We start from the raw sequence: 22,218 nt of genomic DNA on the forward strand, positions 1-22,218 counted from the left end.
TCGTCTGTGAGGGTTTTTAATGAGCTGCCCAATTGGCATTTCGAGTGAAAGATTTTTTTTTTTTCTTAATTGGGTCATGAATGAGGAGCAAAAGTGGCTAGAAATTTGCAGCTATCCGTTGTTTTCTCAAATGCATTGACTGATTGTATGACAGGCTCAGCCATGGTCTGCTGTTCTGAAATGACTGGTGGTATTTCCATTCTCACAGTTGGATCCTGTCTTCGGTAACAGCAATTCAAGGTTAATGATGCAGTAGGGGAGCAGCTCTATGTGGTGCTGTATGTAGAATACCTTTGTCTTTTCTTCCCCTGCACCCACGAGTCTGGGTACTAAGAAGGCAAAATTGACTGATGATGCACTGAAAAAAAATTGCATACCAGAATTTTTAATGCAAAATTTATCATTTTGCAGTGTTAACTTTCCTAGATTAAGAATCTGCTTTATTTAAAAATCATTGTGGAACATGGTATGGATGAAGTTACATGGCATTCACTTTAAATTTCATTGCTATAACTTTTAACTTCCAGCAGGGAGCTTATATCATTCTGACTATACTGACAATTTTTTTGAGCATAGACAAGCTCAGACAGACCTTGATTTATTTGAATGCTGACTAATGGTAAAGTGTTTCTTTGTCCTTGGTAACAAACGATATTGTTGCCTATTCATTTTCAAACTGTTCTAAAGTCTGCACATGAGAGCCTGGATAACAAAATTTAGTGGTAGCAAAAGCACAGTTCTAGTACAAGCTTTTATTAACGTTTCTATAAATACATTGTCAAAATTTTGTGTGAAATAAGATTGAGTAGTCTTATAGTACGTCTGATTAAACAGTTGCACTCAAATGAAAATTCCTAGTCGTACAGCTGGGTGGTTTTGACACCATGCTGCCATGACCAAAATGGAAAACACTTTTTTGGAGGAAATGCAAAGCATGTCTACTGAGCAACAGCATTCCACCCCTGCTTGAAATTTGTCCTTCCCCATTGCCCTGTAACATGATGGAGCTATTGGAGCAGGTCCAGAGGAAGTCTGAAAAGATGACCAGAGGGCTGGAGGACCCCTCCTATGAAAAAAGTCTGAGGGAGATGGGGCTGTTCAGCCTGGAGAAGAGAAGGCTGTGGGGAGACCTCATTGCAGCCTTTCAGTATTTGAAGGGAGCTTATAAGCAGGAGAGGGATCAACTTTTTCCATTGTAATAGTGAAGGACAAGAGGGAATGTCTTTAGATTAAAAGAGGGCAAGTTTAGATTAGAGATCAGGAAGAAATTCTTTACTCAGAGGAAACAGGCTGCCCAGAGAAGCTGTGGTGCCCCATCCCTGGAGCACTCAAGGTCAGTTTGGATGGGGTCTGGTCAGCCTGAGCTGGTGGGTGGCAGCCCTGCCCATGGCAGGGGATTGGAACTGGGTGGGCTTTAAGGTCCATTCCAACCTAAGCCATTCTATTATTCTTTTTTTTTTTTTTTTTCCCCTCCTTTATGCTTCTGTTCTTCTTTTTTCTTTGTTTTAAGGTGATTTGGTTTAAACTTGTTCCACTGTGTCTGGTGGTATTTTCTTTGAAAACAAAATAACCATGAAAGTGTCCAAATTAATGGTTGATTTACATCAATATGCAATTTGACTTTGCATATTGATTATGAACCATTTTGCATATAGAAAATCAGTTTCCTATTCTGAGTATGTAAAATAATATCCAAATGCCTAAAGGGGGGGGAGGGGGCGGATTCTTATTTATTTTTCAAGCTTCCTCAATAATGGAACTGTTAGGAAGGTAATACCAAGTGTGGAGGTTGTGTTACAACTGGACAAACTGAAGTATCTTGAAAGTTGTAGATCAGTGTACAGTATCATATGAGGGCTCTTCATCCCTCAACACGGCCACCATGTGTCACTGACATGCATCCTGCTGTTGTAAGGATGTCAGACAAAATTAAGACAGAAGAAACCAGATACATCTATGTAATAAATTATGAATCAGAAATACAAACTCGTGGTTGGAGGGAACAATTCATGCTTTTTGCCAAACTTTATTGGCAACAGTTCTGCAGTGTTCATTAACAGTAGTAGGCAGCTTAGTTTAAAAAGCCATAGATAGCAGGTTTAGGGTAATAAGCAAACCTTAAACAGTCCTTCCCACTTTTTGGTCCTGTAGATGAGCAAGTTAGTAAGTTTAGTGCTAAGATTTTGAAGATGGCTTTATAAGCTAATGAAGTAGTACTTCCTGAAATGTAGAGCAGAGCATCACTCAGTGTGCTGGAAGATGCCTGATTCCACTGAGCACATCTCTAAAATCCCTGGACAGTCGTTGTTTAAAAATGTATGGTAGGGTTTAAATGAAAGAAAATACAATATCACTGCATAATAATTATCCTTGAGAACCTGAACTTTAATGCATTTAAAAATAGCTATATATTAGTCTCTACATTAGATAAAATGTAATGAAATTAAAATAATTTAAAAAATCAATTTATTGAAGCAGGTGCGACCTTTTGTGAATACATGCAAATCACTTTAGCTAGTTATAAACTGGCACAAGATTGTCTGCAAAGAGCTTTGCACCTGTGTAACTTTAATGAGTTTTTTAATTGATTTGAATTAAACTGGCACAACTGTTGTGTTTAGACAAGGCCTTAACCTAGCAGTTAATTCAGTAACAGCAGTAGAAACTGGCTTTACTTATTTCTGACAGTGTTCTGCTGTGATTTCCCCCTTTCCAAGAATTTGAACACAAGCTGCTGTTCTTTCTCTGCTCTCCTGTCTTAATTTCCCTCCATAGTTTCCCTTTCTTGTGACCTGCACAGTGATAAAGGTTGCTGCAGTTTGCGCAGACTTCTCAGGAATCACGAAGAGGAATGGCAAGACTCAGTGCATCCTTTCTCTCCCTAGGCAGCCCCTGGCATACTCTGGTGCCAATACCTGTTCTATCAACCTTGTCTTTACTTCTTCAGGGACAAATGGGCAGGCTTCTGGCAGGCTGCTACCAGCTCTGCAAAATCCCCAACCTTTCTTAGAATAACTGAAGCAACATCTTGGGCCTTTTTTTTTAATTATTTTTTATTTTAGAAGAAGACAAAACAAATGACAAAATCCCCCCCAAAACTCATGAAAACCACATGCAGTATTTTTTATGTTTATATTCTTACCTACATGCAAGAGCTGCACAATGTAGAAAACCTGTGGACTTCTGAAGTACCTTTCTCAAGTGTTGTTTTGTTATTTCTAGCACTTGCATGCATGCTTCACCAGACCTTGGTTGTTCTTGGCAAATGCTGCAACGGAGTGTTTTTGCAAAATGTTCATTTTATCCTTTCTACTAGGAAGTAATATGTTGCTTTTGGTTGAGAAGTGTTGGGAAAAAAAAGAAAAAGCCATTTTCTCCAGGGATATCGTGAGTGGCCTTGTCAGACAGTAGAATGGTGATGCTTAGCATGTAAATTCTAAGTCCCCAGAAACTGTAGATACTGGATCTCATTAATATATCATGTTGGAACAGCAGAACTGCTAAGGGACCCAGCTGGAGAGAAAAGCTAGCCCCTGGGGAATGCAGTGAGAGTTGTGTCCATTTTAAATGTATGGGATCTGGGACTGCTTAGTTGTTGTTAATGTGAATTTCCTCACTATATTGAAGCGAGGACAAGGGCAGAATATAGGAAAGAGGCATTCTGCTTTTAGCTGTTACGCCAGCTGCATTTTACAGCATCAGAATAAGATGTGTGGAAACATAGCAAAGAAAAGAAGAAAGGAAAGAAAGAAGATTTTATTTATGTCATTGCTTGAAGCCCTATTTTTGCCTGTAGGATTTTGATCACCCTTTAGTAGTATTTTTCTTCCTTGCCTCCCTTCCCAGAATGTACCACACTATTGCTGATTGGAATTGAATGTAAGGGAAGAGGAAGGAGGTATTTGCATTTTGTCTGTAAACTGCAACTGTATTTCATCAAAGCTTAACTCTTCTGATTTTATTTTGGCCAATAAATTTGAGAAAAGTTTGTAGGTTGGAAAATTTGGCAGTGTTAAATGTATTGCTTTCAGTGCATCAGTACTTCAGCAGGGGCAAAAAAAAAAAAGGAGGAAAGATGATGTAGCACAGTATCAGCAAAGAATTCCCCATGCCTGAAAATTTCTCTGTAAGTATTGTGCAATATATTTCTGTAATTGGGTTTGTAGTCTAAATGTGCCTAGCCTTGAGGAAAGAAGTTATTTTACAGTGGATTGTTTCTAGTGCTTTTCTGTTGTTAGCATTTGAGACTAGTCATTATCTTCTTTTCTATTTTCTACACTGCTTGTAGATATTCTTCTAGTCAACTGCTGCATTAATAACTGCATCAGAATTGCAAAAGAATTTAAATGATTTTGTTGTGGAATGAACTGTGCCAAAACTCACAATGCATTACAGAACAGGAGCTTATGTGTGCTTTGGGATAGAGTAATTTCAGCCCATCCTCACATGCAGATCTGAAGGACTCCATCAAGAAGAAAATGCAGCGGTGACCAATTTATGGATAAGACTTGATTTTTTTGGCTACTGCAATGGCATCAAGAGATTTGACCTCTTCAGAAGTGCAAGAACTGCTGTGTTGCAGAAGGGTTACTAAGAGGACAGAAGCGGACTGAAGATTATGTTCTGTGATATTTAATCTGTTGGTCTTCAGTTATTACTGCAGGAATCTTTTCATCAATGACTGTAGCACTTGCATCCCAGATTTATTGTTATCCAGTTAAATTCATGACGTGGATTTTCTTTTTTAATTATACATCTATCTGGAACAATACATCTTAATATTTAAAAACCTATCTTGAGGAAACTGATCTCACAATAATTGATCCCTACTGCTCAACTCCTTTTGCATTCCTTCTTTAACTATTTGTACTATTTTTCTAGATCTTAGAATACTGAAATCCCTATTGGTAGTTTGTGTTAGTTGTTGATATGTTCTCCCAGACTTAAGAACCCAGCTGGTGTTTCGGATTACTTTCATAGAAGACAATTTACAAATTTCAAAGGAATGCAACCATGAATCTGAAGCAAAAAAAGATGCTTTCTGTTTTGGCTGTATAACAAGTGATGTTGCAAAAACGGAGCCAGAGGACAAATTCTGCTGCCAAAGCACCCAAGTCTCTGTTCAAATTGAGGATAGCACTTTGTGCTCAGATTGTTCCTCTATATATGTTCATATAACAAGCAATTCAGAGCATGGGTTATGTTACTTAAAGATATGTCCATTATGTTCTCCATCACTGGTCCCTTTGGATCAGGTTTAATGTTACAGTGAACTCCATTCCTTGCCAGTGCTCCAGCACGAGTTTGTCCAAGGCTTATAGTCCCTTTAGGGAGTACCTGCACTGGTGCAGCCTTATCTGTTGACCACAGTCCATCTCTACAGAGGTATATCTGTACCTGCCTTACTCATGGGCCACTTTAGGGTGAACTTGTTCCAGTGTGATCCCCTTCAGGGATGTGCCAGCTTCAGCATCCACAGCCACAGATGCTTTGAGATATACCTGCTCTGGTGTAGATTTATCCCCAGTCACAGATGCTTTGAGGCATACGTGCTCCCTCATGGATTTATCCACAGCTCTCAGACCCTTTGACTCAGCTTCCCAATGCAGTTGCAGTCTGTCCAATGCAGCAGCACAGGACCATCAGCCATACCTTGGCCATTACCACATGCCACATACATGGCCAGGGAAACGTTTCCAGTTACATTAGAGTAAGACAAGAAGTAAAGCTCCCTGCAAGCACTAGACTAATATATATTAAAGTGAGCCCCATGGCAGGCACAGGAGCCTGTCAATTAGCAGCAAAACAACTATAAATCCAATCCAGCATGCTCCGATGAAATCTGTTCTGGTCTTAAGCCCCTCGAGCCCCACATTAGGTACCAAAAAAAGGCTGTGATGGTTTAATCCTGCAGAGAAACCCCACACAGGCACTCACTCAGTTCTTCCAGTGTGAGGGGAGGGAGAATTGGGAGGGTAGACCTGCAAACGTGTGGTTTTAAGTGAAGGCAGTCTCAAGGGTAAAGGAAAAGCTGCATGTGCAAGCAAAGCAAAATAAAGAATTCATTCACTACTCCCTATCAGCAGGCAGATGTTTGGCTGTTTCCAGGAAAGCAGAGCTTCTTCATGCATAACGGTTACTTGGGAAGACAAATGCCATAACTCAAGCATCCCCCTCCTGTCTCATTCCTCCTTTCATCCAGCTTGTATTGCTGAGCAAAGCATCACATGGTGTGAAATATCATTCTGGTCAGCTGGGGTCAGCTCTCCTGGCTGTATCCCTTCCCAGGGCTCTCTGCACCCACAGCCTGCTCACAAGCAGGGTGGTGTGACAAACAGAAAAGACCTTGATGCTGTATGAGCATTGGTCAGCAGTAACTAAATCATAACTGACTTCTCAGCACTGTTTTTCATCACAAATTCAAAATAAAGCACTATAGTAGCTACCATGAAGAAAATTAACCCTATCCCAGTCTGTTGCTGTAGCAGCAGAGAGGGTAGTTCATGCTTTGTTTTAGTTATCTTTATTGCAATTTAAAGGAAGAAATCAATCTAAATGTGATTCCATTGTGAAAAAACAAAGCCGTAAGTGTCGAAGGATCTTCCCCAGGCAGTCATTAAGGAAAAGAGGTGGAATCTGGGAACTACGTTACTACATCTGACTACATTTCCATACTTTGTAGAAGCTGTTGTCTAAGAAAGCACCTCTGGCTTTCTGGTACGTTAGCTTTGGCTGGCAGCTAGAATCCCACATAGATGTTAACCGTCAGGGCAGAATGCGGGAAGAAAAGAGGAAAAATAGGAACGAAAAACGTTAAGAGCGGAGGTAAAGACAGGGAAATTGCTTACCAATTACTGTCATGGGCAAAGCAGCATTGACTCGGATTAAGAATTGCAAGGAATACCTGTTCTGCCATGGAACTGCTCTTCCTCTGAGCTTAATGTTCCCTCTGTTGTTTGTAACTCACTCCCTCCTCTTCTCTCTGGCTGGTATTTTCTGCCCTTTCTTATATATATATTCATTTCTTGGATATTTCCTTACAGATATGCCACCATCTTGACCGCTGGGCTCAGCTTTGGCCTGCATTTGGATGTATTGTAGAACTGTCTGGATCCATCTGGGCCCAGCACAGGGCAGCCCCATTGGAGTCTCCCACAACCAAAACCTTGCTGTGTACACCAAGCACTGGTTTCTAAGTCAAGCTGTATAGGGAAGGCAAGCAGGCTGTACGCATCTTGATATCTTTTTGCTGATTCTCAGGAATTCTTCTTAAACATATACTATCCTTGTTTAAAGAGTATCACATGTTTAACGTTATGCTCAAAAGTTGTAAGTATTTATGGATTCAGACCACGTTTTAAAGGAACTCATTTGTTCCTTTAAAATTCCTCATCAGGGAGTGTATGGAACTGCCGAATCACGGCCTGAACCTCTGATTGACCACCTGAGGTGAGCAGCGTCAGCCCTGGGAGCACAGGTGGAAGTGATTCTCCTGTGCTATTGGAAGGGGTGGAGGCCTGGCTGCACCTCTCCTAGACCCCATTTTAAGAGGTGACCAGCAGTGGGGAAAGTTCTCTTTTGGAGATGGCTCCTCTTGGAATCTTCTCAGCAAGCCCAAGATAAGGGTAAGCTTTCCATTCGTTCTTCTTTAGCGTGGTGACCTGTTTAGCCTAATTTTCCTGTATATTTCTTAATTATAATATCTGTATATTCATTGATTATACAGAGAATGAGTTCAAAGGTTTTGAAGTTGGAGGACTCTCCTCTTTTTTTTTTTTTTTAATCTTGACATGCAAGGTTATTTAATTTGCTGGATTGCTTATGCTTTATCTCCTTCATGTGACTTCCACTTCTATCAGAGATACACTCCGTGGTTTTTATTGCAGGCAGATGGTAAGATTTGTGTGGAAATCATAGGCAGTTTTTATTGAGCTGTTAATTACTGACATTTGCATTATTAGGCGTGGTAATCTCTTATTTCTGCAACAGTTACCCTTCTTCTGGAGAGAGAAGGGACATGTATTAGTCTATGGCTTTCTTGTTTTCTTCTTCAATTCAAATTGCATTAGATAACAACATGGAGGAGACTGTTCAAATGCTCTTTCAATGGCATTAAAGTAATTTGTCAGGCTTGGGAAAATGCAGTGTCATTTCATTGTAGTACCTCTGCTCTTCTGTTCCCTGTAGCTCAGTGTGCACTGTCCTAACCTGAACTGTCAAGTGAAAGTTTGATGTGGCTTCTTCTAAAGTGGTGGGAGAAAATTGCCATTAAAACAGTCGCTACTGGTTCTCATGGGCAGAATCTAGGAAAGCTGTGAATATTAAGTGCAAAGACTGGCTATCTTTTACTTAATGCTCTGTTTTAGTTGGGATAGAAATACGCTTCCAAAGATCAGGCAGATCCTCCAGAGTATTATAAGTACTGTCTGTCAGCATAATACAATTATGTTTTGGAGTTCTATGGAGACTCCTAAAAATTCAGAAACACAAGGTCAAACCCTGAGTGCTTTTAGGTGTTCACTCCCAGATCGTATTAATTTATGATAGCAAGAAGTTGTCTCTATATCTGTCACATAGTAGAAAAATCTGAAGTGCCGCAGGTCCTCGGTAGGATTAAAAAATGAAATATCAATATTTTAGTTCCCCTGTCTCGTTATTCTGTTATCTTTTTGTTCATACAGCCAACACCCTGGTACCTAGATTCTTGATAAGGGAACAACCCTATTCAGCTTCCTCAGCATCAATGCGAGATAGGTCTGTAAGAAATGTGTATAGTAAGCTTTCCTTTCCTTCAGAGTGAGATATTCTACAATCATAATTTGTTCTGCCTATCCTTGCCTGAGAAACGAATACCTCTCAATGCAGGTTTTTAATGTGGTAATTAAACATTCCTGCATTTTATCTTAAGTTCATTTTGGAAGCAGTGCTGTCATCATTCCTAACCATTGCTTTTTATTAACTGTTGGGAAGCCACCTTATTGCATATTGGGAGATTAACTGTAATTAGATTCTATCTCACTAAAACACTGCTATGTAAACCACTTCTCCTCCTGTTTAATTGAGGAACTGAACATGGAGAGACTTTGTTAACAAGGAAAGGATGAATATTTAAATTGGCCAGAACGGTATTATGGCTCTTCTGGGCCTTTTAAGTACATAGTTATTGGTATTACCTCCTTTCCTATGCTTATCCAGTCCTTATTTTCAGGTTGCCTGAAGCTTGAGAAATGCGCTGGAGTTATAAATAATATACTGGTAGCAAAGTTGAGATGTCTGGTGTACAAAACAAGCCCATCAGCATATGTACATTGTGAACAAATAAACACTATGTGTTTCTGTCTGTGTCTGGTCAGTTTTGAATCTGTGGAAAATGTCTATTTCTTAGTTAAACATAGTTGTGGCAGAGCTTTTTCTCATTTCTCCAAGAGTGGAGTCATAGGATCCAGCTCCTTTGGTGGCAGGGTTGTTGTTTACAGTTTTCAAAGTGTGATGTGTGCAGCTCCATCCTAGGTTTCTTTGAGGAGTTTGCAAAAGGAAGCATTAAATCAATGACCTTAGATTGACTATGGAAACCTCTTGAAGTACCTCTTCACAGGAAAACTCTTTGAGGTGTAAACTTGAAAAGGAGGGAAAACAAGTATTTTGTTGTAGTATTTATGCTGTTGCTTTTCTGCAGGGTCCTTTACTGCAGGCAAGGAGCTGCCCCAGTCCTGTCTGCTGGCAAATAGAGTTAATGCATTGGCTCAAAGAACTGTAAAGATGCTACAGTGTATTTTACCTTTTAGACACTGTTTGTTTTGAATATCTGCACCTAAAGCTGATAAAATCTAGATTTCCTAGGGTAACAATACTGCAAACTGGCATGTACTTCTGTACATACACCGTTAATATTAAGTAGTCTTAAGTTTCTTGAACTTCAGCTGTGTTGCAGGGGTGCCAACTGCTATACCTGAAGCAGAAGGGAAGAAAACGGGGGCAATAATTGTGGAGTACTTCAGTTCTAGAGAAACACAAGCAGGGTTTTCAGTCCTTAACTCTTATTCTGTGACTATGGTGGAGGGAAGAGAAAATCGCTTGTACCTTAAGAAGCATACACGAAATTCTAGTGAGTGGGAGCATTCTTGATGCTTAGCTACCTGGTTAATTTAGGCAACTTGCCTCTGGTAATATAGTTAAGCATTTCTTGCTGTGAGTTTTCACATTCTTTTGTAGATGGAGTTGCTTGGATTCTAACTGGGCTGAATCACTGATAGAAGACTGGGGTTATGAGAGGAGACAGTCTGTGGATTTTCCTGTTAAGGTTTCCATCTAGGTGAGGTGAAGAGCTGGCAGAGCATACTTAGAGTGATCTGTTAGGCTTGTCTTTTATGTCACGTTCTTTGAGGAAGCCAGAAGGATGACTATTAACTAGAAAGTTCTAGACAGTCTTCTAGGTATGTTTTAAATCTCCCATTTCTATGAAAAATTAACAGAAGAGCTGTGGTTAATAAATAAAATACATTGCAGTGCTCTTTCTAGAGATCAGGTTGTTTTGATCATTTGAAGTTTGATTGTATGTCTGGATATGACAAAGGAGATAGATTTGAGGATTCTGTCTAGCAGTGGCTGAGATGAGGATGTCCCTGCAGATTTCTGATGATGGGAGGGACGTTGCTTGCAGGTTGGAAATATTTTTGTAAGATCTGCTTTCATATTATCTCTTTTGGGATGTTTTACTTGAAATCTGTCACTTAAAATTTTTTGAAATACACAAGCCTTGAGTTGAGCACTTAAGCTAAGTATTTCACTTTAAGCGCATGTAAGCCTCCATTAAAGTGCACAGAGTTAACTTTATGCTGTTTTGCTAGGTCAAGTCCCTAGATAGTTCAATGTAAATAAATATGCATCTTGAAATGAGCATTGTTCCCAGGTTTGGTGAAAGAATTTTTGCTTTCTATATTAATGTAAATCTTGGTATAAATCTCCATTGAATGCAGTTTTTTTTATAAATCTGCTTTTCAGCAAACCAGATAAAGGAAGCATACCACAAATATTCCTCCCTCTCTCCCACTCTTCCCTCAATTGCATTTGATCAGATTTCTATATATTGGTGCTACTATTTTATTAAGAATTTATGAAATACTGAGCAGAAGATACCTCTCTTTTCAACAGCCTAAGGGCTGGATTTGTGCACTGTTCCATGCTGTTATATAAGGGAAGAGACAGCGCAAGACGTCACCTGCCTTCCTACTCCAACCCAGCATAATGCCAGTCATTGTGCTAAGAAACTCTATTATCACTCTGCAAATAGGATTAAGCCACTGTCAGTAAGAGTTATTCATAGTTTTGAAAGAATCAGCCCACAGAAGTGGATATCAGATTCTTATTTTTGGTGATGGGGGTGTACCTTGAGTGTGAGGAGCTCAAAGTTCCTCAAAGCCTGGCTGGCTGTGCTCAGGAGTAACTAGTAGGCGTAGCCTGTACGTAGCCTGTCTGGCCTATAGGAAAGACTGTGTAGGTCCACAATATGGAAAGCAGAAAGCAATTGCTGGGACTACACATCACTGCAGGGTCATCAGCTGCTTACTGTAAGGGATGAGTAGTGGGGTCATGCACTGCGTTAGCTACCAGTGTTTCTCAGGAAGGATTTGCATTTGGGCTCCCAAGAGCACCTTGCTCTGCACACCTTGTGGAAGCAGGTATCAGTAACTGAGGCCCCATCTTCATCCTTTCTTTTTCATTCTTTTGAATTGTAGGTGCCCCAAATTCAGCCCAGAACATCTTTCTTGTAGGGTAAAGGTGCAACTCAAGGTGACAATATTAATTTTAGGCATTTTAGTAATTATCCCAAGTTAGTCTGGGAAAAATCCAGGTCGCTTCAGGAATTCTCACTGATACGATGAATCATTTATTGCTCTAACTTGACATGTAGATTCACAGCTCAAATTGGGTTTAAAAGCCTGTTATGTACTTTTTTTTTTTTTTAATGTATGACTGCTATTTCACTCTGCTCTGGGCATACAGCAAGTTGTACTGGACCAGTCAAATGTAAACACATCAGAAAGTATAATATTTAAAGCATGATACAGTGGTTGTGAAATGGTGCTTAAATCTAAATCATTTATTTGCTTTCATTGTGGTTTTTAGAGTCTTTAGTGAATCTCTCCGATTTCTTAACCTTAATATCTTCCAGAAAGTTAAAATTTTTTGTAAGATGCTGTGATTGTCAAGAAATGAGTTTTATTGCATATATATTTAAAAAGTCATTGATCTTCACGTAGTATATGAATCATAGATTTTACAGATAGGAGAAAGCCACTGGATTATGTAGTTGATCTTCTCACTGTTGCAAACTCTCTACCATAAATTTTTCCAGTGCAACACCAATGTTCATAAATCCATGGGACCTGATGGAATACATCCACAGGGATATGGAGGTGATTGCTGAACTGCTTTCTGTTATCTTTGAGAGGTCATGGAGAATGGGGGAGATGCCTGAAGACTGAAGGATAGCCAATGTCACTCCAGTCTTCAAAAAGGAAGATCCAGGTATTTACAGGCCAGTCAGCCTCACCTCTGTCCCTGGAAAGGTGATGGAACAGCTTGTGCTGGATGCCATCTCCAGACAGCTGGAAGAAAAGGGGGTTATCAGGAGCAGTCAGCATGGGTTCACCAGGGGGAGGTCGTGCTTGACCAACCTGGTAGCCTTCTATGATATTGTCTCTGGCTGGGTGGATGGGGGGAGAGCAGCGGATGTAGTCTACCTTGATTTTGGCAAGGCATTTGATACTGTCTCCCACGACATCCTTATAACAAAGCTGAGGAAGTGTGGGATAGATGAGTGGACAGTGAGGTGGGTTGAGAATTGGCAGGCTGGCAGAGCACAGAGGGTCGTCATTGGCAGTGCAGAGTCCAGTTGGAGACCTGTAACTAGCAGTGTTCCTCAGGGGTCAGTGCTGGGTCGGGTCTTGTTCAACATCTTCATCAATGACCTTGATGAGGGGGTAGTGGCCACCCTCAGCAAGTTTGATACAAAGTTGGGAGGATTGGCTGCCACGCCTGAAGGCTGTGCTGCCATTCAGCGAGACCTGGACAGGCTGGAGAGCTGGGCAGTAAGAAACCAGATGAGGTTTAACAAAAGCAAGTGTAAAGTCTTGCATCTAGGGAGGAATAATTGCATGCACTGGTACAGCTTGGGGGATGAGCTGCTGGAGGGGAGCTCTGCAGAGAGGGACCTGGGTGTCCTGGTGGATGACAGGCTGGCCATGAGCCAGCAGTGTGCCCTTGCGGCCAAGAGGGCCAATGGCATCCTGGGGTGCATTAAAAAGAGCGTGGCCAGCAGGTCAAGGGAGGTGATCCTCCCCCTGTACTCTGCCCTGGTGAGGCCTCATCTGGAGTACTGCGTCCAGTTCTGGGCTCCCCAGTACAAAAAAGACAGGGATCTCTTGGAAAGAGTCCAAGGGAGGGCCACGAAGATGGTGAAGGGCCTGGAGCATCTCCCCTATGAAGAAAGGCTGAGTGAACTGGGTCTGTTCAGCCTTGAGAAAAGAAGACTGAGAGGGGACCTGATTCAGGTCTATAAATATCTAAGGTGTGGGAGGCAGAGTGGTGAGGCCGGACTGTTTTCAGCAGTATGTGGAGACAGGACAAGGGGAAACGGCCAGGAACTGCAGCATAGGAAGTTCCGCACAAATGTGCACAAGAACTTCTTTACAGTGAGGTGACGGAGCACTGGAACAGGCTGCCCAGGGAGGTCGTGGAGTCTCCTTCTCTGGAGATGTTCAAGGCCTGCCTGGATGCCTACCTGTGCGACCTGCTGTAGGGAACCTGGAGGTCCCTTCCAACCCTTACAATTCTGTGATTCTGTCACTTATGGACCTTGGTGTTAAATATCTTTGCAAATAACAGAATTTTTAACCAATTCCCTGGGGAAACATTGAACAGTTTATTCAAAACTATCACATGATACTTTATATTTATCATTCAGTATAGATGGATGAATGTAGATATATTTTAAAGGAACATTTTATCGGATCTTTTCTGGGGTAGGTGGATAGAAAAATTGAAAGCATTTTCCAGTGCCATATGTACCCAAGCTCCCTAGCAAATGGAGAGGTTTTGCAGTTTTCATATGTATTTTGCTACAGGAAGAGGCCCTCCTAATGAGAGAGAGAGGATATACTATTGAAAAAATTATTTCAAATACACCCTGATTAAGAAAGAAAGAAACAAAACAAAACAAAAAAAAACAAAACAAACAACAACAACAACAAAAAAAAAAAAAACAAAAACCACACACACACAAAAAAACCAAACAAACAAAAAACCATGAAAAGGTTCTGATCTTGCCATGACCTCTCATCACAGCTATTTCATACACTGATAACTGCAGTGACAGGTAAACAAAAGAGCGAAGAAAAAAAAATTGTAAATGATATCCCTTTATTTTAAATTAATTCCTGTTTCTCTTTACTGCTGTCATTAATAATTCTTGCAGCCAGCCACTGTGGATCTTTATAGCAATTTCTTCTGAACTAACAATGTTATCATTGGAACAAATTGCACAGGTCTTGTTCTTTTAATCTTCTTACATACTAAAGAGCAAGTAAAAAATAGCATTATTTTTATGTTTCTATAATGGTAACTTTCGTTTTGTTTCCATCTAATGAATCTGTTACTGTGCTTGTTGGAAGATGCAACAGAAGCAATTTATTATGTTTTAAAGTACATTGTAGCACATCTATTTGCTCATAAATACAATGATTTACCATTTCTTAGAGTCACCTTAGTTGATAATGATGGCTTACAGTGTAAGAGTGCACAGTGAGAGGATAATTAATAGGATTCTCAGAAATGAGCACTGGTCAGTTTAAATAAGGTCAAAACATTACTTTAAACCATTTAGATGAAACTAAAGCTAATATTATGTACCCTTGTTATTTTGAAATCAGTGCTAATATTTTAAGTCACTTTAATTCACTTTCTGAGTGGTTAGAATGTTGACTAATAAGTGACTTTCAGTATTTCTTTGCCATCCTCAAGTTCCTTAATTAATTGTATCTTAGGAAGTAACATGATTGTGTACATAGCTATTGATCTGTTTATGTCCTAACAAAAGGATTTTAGACTTCATCCCTTAATTACACACAGCGTATTCCTGATGTTTTTCCTCTGTAATGATAAAGGCCTCAGGAAAGAGGAAAAGAGTTGCTCTCTTTCCTTCCCAAAAGCATTGTTCGGACTTAGGCCCACCTTAGACTGTCAGCAAGTACTTAAAGACTTAAAGTAAGTTGGATGTTTCACAAAAAATTATAGAATGGTTTGGGTTGGAAGGGACCTTTAAGATCACCTAGTTCCAACCCGCCTGCAATAGCCAGGGACACCTCCCTCTAGACCAGGTTGCTTGGAGCCCCATCCAGCCTAGTCTTGAGTGCTTCCAGGGAGGAGGGGGTATAGTAAAGATGCTGGTTTTGTACTGTAGAGTGCCTATGTGGTTTTTTTTTTTGTTGTTTTGTTTTGTTTTTGCTTAATGAAAGTAAAAATGAGAGCTAAGGTAAAAATGTATCCATAAGATAAGGAAGTAGTGCTTCCTATGGTAGGAACTTTTTCTGATTTTATTTGTCAAGTTGCAGAGCAAAAATGAACAAATTTGTTGCCCAGGAAGTGGAAAATAGAAGTCCTCAAAATTTGTATGGCGTTTTTAAGAAGAATCTTTTAGACTGGAGTTAGTTTCTTATGAGAGATCTTCCCACCAAAGCTTCAAATGACAAAGGAAATGTCATTTGTTTCCCTAGCTGGGAGTTTTATACTAAATTTTCATTAATCAGGCTTCATGTCTAAATGGTAATTTCCAGAAAGTAAAATCTTATTTCCTTTAAGAATTAGTCTTTGTCTCTCTCCTGCTCTTTTCTTAAGCATTGTTTAATTTTAAAGCTGATGAATATCTATTGTCATCTCTCGTACTGTATGTCTACACTGCAATCTAACAATGTAGAGAGCTGTCTTTAAAACAGCTAGCCTGGGTGTTGGGCATAGTGCAGCCAGCCGGGGGTTTGAAACTCCATTTAGGCTCTAATATTTTTAGTCTTCAACAGTCTTTAGAGATCATTCTGTTTTGGGGTGTACTTCTCTGAGTCCCCAAACAAGTGAGTTAAAAGTCAGCTTATGTACACAGACTGCACTGCTAAGTGGCATACTAGAGTATTCCTCATTCTTTGTGATGTGTAAAGGATGATGAGTGTGCCCTGGTCCCTGAGGTTGAGAGAGTCCTGACTAATAAGTGGTCTGATGTGGCTTCCAACCAAAAAAAAAAAAAAAAAACAAAAAAAAACAAAAAAAAAAAAACCCAAACAAACAATACTGGAGTTGCACCGCTGTTTTGAGAGTGATTTCTCTCCATGAGAGGTGCATAAATGAGCAAGTTCTGTCAGAGCAACTGATTTGGACAAATCAAGCTTAACAGAGAATCTTACAACAGCCTTGAGCATTCAGCCCAGTCTTCTAGTCATTTAGCATCAAAGCAATCAGGCAAGCCAATGTCAATTTCTTATAGCACTCACGTCCTCCTTAGGTTACTTATCTGAGATTTATTTTGACAAGTTCCATTTTTATGGTGTATTTTTATTATCTTCAAAAGAAAAAACATACATTTTTCAAGTAGAATATAACAATATTAGTGTGTTGCCCTTTGTTCAAGACTGTATTTTTTTTCTTAGTAAAAATAATTTTGTTTACCACTTTTGTAGTACCCCATGTATTGAAAAGAGCTTTGCTGCCAACAACTGGATAACTCCTGTAGGCTTGCTAGATACTGTGTACATTTTAGAGATAAACTGAGACAGAAAAGCATGAACACCCACCCTTTGAAAGTATCCAGAATTGTTGGTCTCCAAGTTCCCTACTGTCCACTCCAGTTTCAGACCTTCTTGGCACATCTTCCTCTTTTGTTATCTTCAGTGAGAGAATCAATTTTTAATCCTGAAAACAGGAAGAAGGATAATTGTCAGCATGTCTGTCAATTATCAAAATAATATAAATATGAGATGGGCTTTTGAATAAAGGTCTATTATAAATACAGATAGAAAAGGACAACATTTTTCTGAGCTTCAGTGTATTCTTGCAAAATCTATGAATGATTATCTACAGAATGATCTTGACTAATGTCTCTAACCTCTGATCCAAATGCTCTGCAGTGCATCTTAATAATATCATAATATTCCAATATTTTTGTAGTAAAAGCTTTAAACGTTGACTTTCACAGAGAACTCCTTTCTTTTTAATTTTCAAATGTAACTCTTTTGACTACACATCACTTGGCAAAGACTTAAGTTTAACTGCACAATCTCTTTTTGAAGGATGAAAACTGAAAAGAAATCGTTTTCATTCTTACAGTAAAAGACCTTGAATTTTTGAAAAGCCATATAAAAAGTCTCATTTGAAGAGTTCACACTTCTGACTAGCCTAAGAAAGCTTCAGAATTATTACTAAGTGGAATTTTTTTTTACTATACCTCTGTGTTGAATGCATTGCAGCTACTACAAATACTTGAACAGCAGTTAAAAAGAAGTTTTTGCTAAATCTTGCCATACTGAACAGCACTTCTTACATATTTGGCAGAACTGTGCCCTTGGGAAGTGAAGGAAAAGGCAGAGAGGCTGGCCTGTATTCAGGCATAATACTCAGGGATGTAAACTGCAGAGATAAGATCTTTGAGCCTGTTTAATGATTTGTTACTGCTGAAAGGAACATCTCAGCTTCTGCTCTCCCCTACTTTCTGTTCTGTCCTCCCTTACTTCAACTTCCATGGTCCAACTTCTTTTACAGGTGCTGGTGCTTGTTCCATCACTCATAAGCTGATTCAGTTCATTAAGAGAGCAGAAAGTAGGGTTGGGCTGTGGATGTTTTGTTTGCATTTGTTTGGCTGAACTGAGCAGACTTTTGCCATTATATTCATTTTGTATTTGTCATGGAGTTACCTGGATGCACACCTAACTGAAAGATGGTCCTTGTCCTGGAAAACATAGGATATTTTAGAAATCAGTAGAATTTCGTTATGTGTTTAAGCTATTACTAGTTCAGGGCTCAGTACAAAAATAATTAAATAAAAAAAAACTTTCCAGTGGAAAATAAAATCAGAATATTCTGATAGCCAAAAACATACCAGAATCTCAGAACCATATGTACTGAAGTTCTGCAACGCTTGTCACCCCAGAACAACAGGAGCAAGTCTTTTCATTCAAAGCTCTGCTTGGTATTCATGATTTCATAGGCCCTGGGGAAGTCAAGGTTAAACTGGTTTCCTCTTCAGGTTTAAAAGTAATGTGCTTTCACCTCCTCAACCCCTCTGCTTTTAGCCTCACGTGTTTTCAGAGAGAGCCTGCTTTCTCTACCTTGATAAATGCAACCTCTCTCCCCTTTTCTGTTTTCCTTTCGTCAGTTTTCCTCTGTTCTTAAATAGGCGAGTTTATATTTCCTTTTAATTGAAAATGGCAATAGGTATAACATCAGGAATTATTTATCAAAATGCTGGCATTTTAAATTCATATTGGAAAATACTAAAAGTGCTAAGTTGAGCTCCCCTGTAACTCCATCAAAACTTTTTAGTTTTCCTATTCATTTAGCAGTTCTAATAGCATTAATATTATTTTAGGTTGTACTTAATGATGCTTATGAAGAAACATTGTTTTCTGGTACCAGGTTTCCTTTTTCTTTTTTTAATTCATCCAAGTAAGAAAGATGCACCCCATCAATCTTGATTTTTTTTTTTTTTTTTTTTTTTAAAACTTGATTGTTACTGAATCAACACGTAGTTTATTTCTGCAGCTGTATGAAGATATCAGTAAAATATCTGAGAATAGTAAGTCTCCCCAGAGGCCTTAATTAGACATAACATCCTAGTAGGTGTGTTCAAATATTAAGAATATTGCTTAGCAGCGTAGTCTTTCCTGTGTGGAACCAGGATATTGAGCATCCATAAAGCAGAAAGATAAGTCATGCTATTTGTCTCCTTGCTTTTCTAGTAGTATGCAAGAAATAGACTGAGTAGAAGTTGACAACCATGGATTATATAGATTAGAGGGAAAAAAATGAGGGAGTTTTCAGTTTTTTGTTTTTTTGTCTCCAGCAGTTGAATTTGGGATGGAAAAAAAGAGCACCTATTTATTGATGTGTCATAAGTTACATGTTTTCCTTCATAAACCTTAACCTTGGCCTAAATGCCTTCCAAAATGATCAGAGTTTTCTAAAATCTGTGGTATAAGACTAGCTGGACAACAGCTCCAGACCAAGCAGTTCTCAATGTGAAAAGTGTAGAACAAACTTCACTTGGGCTCTGTCATAATGCAAAGCTTTAAGAGAGCCTGTTCCTAAATTGTGTCCTTCATCATGCAAATCCAGAGTCAGCACGATCCCTTACTGTTGCCTTTGCAGATGAACAAGCTGTTCTGCAACTGTTTTTAAAAATGTTTTGCTGCCATTAATTTAGCAGTCACTTTTTTGTTGTGATTTTCTAATTTCAGAACTTGAGGTTTATCTACACAGTTCAATTCATGAAAATTAATGTGAGTCAACGAAAGATATGGCTTAGAAATAGATCAGTTAAACATCATTAAAACCCCCAAGGGCCTTCTTATCCAGAATTCAAGTGGTCCTAATTTAATTTAATTTACTTCTACACTGAAGTTAGATCATTCAAATGTAATTCTAAAGGAGAACATGCACATTAGGGTTTAATGCAGTTTTACAGCTTCTCTTTAAAGTAACATTTTTAGTTAATTCACTTCCTGATTGTCTCCATATAAATAAATCCCTAATCCCACAAGTGTTTTCAGTTCTGGCTAATCCTTGACACTTCTTAATAAGGGACTGCATAATCCAGATAGTGTCTCTACCAATTGCTGAACTGGAAAATATCCAATTTCCAAAGTCTGCTACATCTGTTAAGACTTTGTCCCTGACTGTTCAGGTTTACCAGCAAACTATAGGGCAATTGTAAGACAGGCTAAGATCTATAGTTTTTGTTTTTCAAATCAATTAGCTGATACTAATACAATCAGGCTCTCATCTATTAACCAAGCTAAAAAGCTTTTAAGCTGATCTGCAGGGGATATCTTTAGCATCTTCATCCAAACATTCCCTCAGGGGTGAACCATTTTCAGCTAAATGTCATGCGTGAAAGGATGCTTGAACCCTGCTATAATGAGGTATAATTATTGGATGCAGGACTCTAAGTCTACCTAGGGGAGGAGATTTAAATTCCATAACAGATTTCTTAGATGTCAGTGAGTAAAGTCTGCCTGGAGGAAGTATAGGATGTGTGTATCTCAGCAGGCAGCTCAGTACCTCGTATTTAGGTAATTTTAGGTGCTTCAAGTGGATTCTGCTATTATTTATTTCTGCAAGGGATCCCACTGCTGATGGGAAAGGTTACTATTTGAGCTGTGGTAGTAAAACGAATATAAACTGTTACCCATTTGTTTTGTTTGCTTTTAAGGGGAACCATGAAGTAAAGACACTGCGGTGAAGTACAGATACAGATTGTGGTGACGTTGTGGAAGTGCAGTGGCCCTTGCGGTATGTGGAGATGTGAATGTCAGCCTTGTGACAAAAGTATATGAGTGACCCTGTCATATGTGGGTACTTAGTCATTTGAATTTAGGAGTCAGAAGTAATGAAGTGTGTTGAAACATCTTTTTTTCTTAATGGTATAAAATCTGCAACAGAAACTGAGCTGTTAACCATGCTAGCCTTATGAGCTGTGAGGTTCAAAACAAACTTTTAAGCTCAATTACTTCAATTGCCATCAACTATATTGATCAGATATTCACCAGCTACAGTGGAAGTGAGGACATGTGTCTCACTATGTTAAGAAGTCTTAATCTAGAGGTAAGTCCCATTGTAATTACTGAGCATCAAATGTTTTTTATCTTTATATCTGTACACAGACTAAAACTTCATATGGTAAATCCAACTTTTGACTTTAATGGAAACCACTCTGGCTACAGAAAAGAGCAACTTGAATCATACTTCTGGGTTAGAATTCTCTGAAAAATTTTGGTAGTCTAGCTTTGTTTCTGGTGACTATATGCAAGTGGGTATGCGTGATCTTTTTCACTAAAATTTTAAGGAGGAGCAGGTGTTTCTATGGTGACACATAGTTGTCACAAAACTATGAAGCAGTATAAGCTCCAAGTTGACTACTGGCAAATTCAATAGAAATGAGTACGTGCTTGTAATTAAGCCAGAAGACAAGTTTACTGTGACACGATCTGGCAGTGTACAGGACTGCAGCCTCATCCTACTGAAACAGGAGTGCAGGCATCTCCTCTGGGGAGGGCAAGGGAAAAACTTTTGAAAGGCTGCTGCTAATTACATTTCCTATATTAGATTTCTCATGAAATAAAGAAATACCAGTGGTTAGCTACCTACTATCCTTGTTCTAAATGTACAGAAATGTGATGGTATCATTATCACTTCTTCCTTCACGTTTTCCAAAGAGTTTTCTTATCTGTGTATTTTATGTAGGTCACTCTGAAAGTAATGCCTCCTGTTTATTTCTGTGGAAACTACAGCAGATACAAGGAACACAATAACACTATTTGATAGAGCAAATTATCATTTAAAAAATGCTGTTTTTTCAACATAGTCGTTACCATTAGCTATGCATTCTCAACAGTGATGAACAAGAGCCCAAATGCCACATTTGTAAAAATCTGCAGCAGCAGGGGTGACCTACTGCCTCACAGCTGCTATGATAGCATTGTTGCTAGGAGAACATTGCCCATGCAGTTGAACTTTCACTGTGCTCACATCCACTGATTGGTCTCCATAAGCATTCACAAGTGTTGATGAATGTCAGTTGGTGCCATTTTTTCCACATGGAGGAATTCAACTCCTCTGCTGCATCTGAACTTCCATTAGAGATGCCATTCTGTCAGACTGCCTCTCTGCTGCCATCTGTCACACACCAACAACTTGTAACAGAATATTGGTGGGAAGGTTCAATCTCTGGTACTGTACTACCGATGTCCACTTCTGACAGAGGAGGCCAAGATCATAAAATAGATGTTACCTTCAGAGCATCCCTTGTAAGAGGCCCCCGACCCTTCCCTTCTGAGCTCCGATAATTCATAGCCCGAGGTGGTTTGGTTGGAGAATGAGAAGCCATTGAATAAATAAAATGCTGAAATTTCACTCTCCATGGGGATTACAACTTTCATTAGCCTCAGTGAAAACCACATT

At 39.3% G+C, this 22,218-nt stretch overlaps 1 protein-coding gene across 6 annotated transcripts in view; it reads left to right on the forward strand.

Annotated features, from left to right (window-relative positions):
- The window catches only part of GADL1 (glutamate decarboxylase like 1), a 249,377-nt gene that overhangs the window by 1,281 nt on the left and 225,878 nt on the right, over positions 1–22,218 (forward strand). For 2 of the 6 annotated variants that reach the window (XM_042816570.1, XM_042816579.1), the window contains exons 1-3: positions 7,075–7,226; positions 7,397–7,625; positions 20,471–20,550. The exons of 2 other annotated variants lie outside the window; for them this stretch is intronic. The gene's annotated coding sequence lies outside the window, so the exon portion shown is untranslated. Of the gene's footprint in view, positions 1–7,074; positions 7,626–20,470; positions 20,551–22,218 lie in introns of those variants that run through there. 2 more of the 6 variants (XM_042816572.1, XM_042816571.1) reach the window with 2 other exon arrangements.

This window comes from Centrocercus urophasianus, unplaced genomic scaffold (assembly GCF_019232065.1).
Source record: "Centrocercus urophasianus isolate 14NV4802_14NV808 unplaced genomic scaffold, USGS_Curo_1.0 seq_16, whole genome shotgun sequence".
Classification (NCBI taxonomy): domain Eukaryota; kingdom Metazoa; phylum Chordata; class Aves; order Galliformes; family Phasianidae; genus Centrocercus; species Centrocercus urophasianus.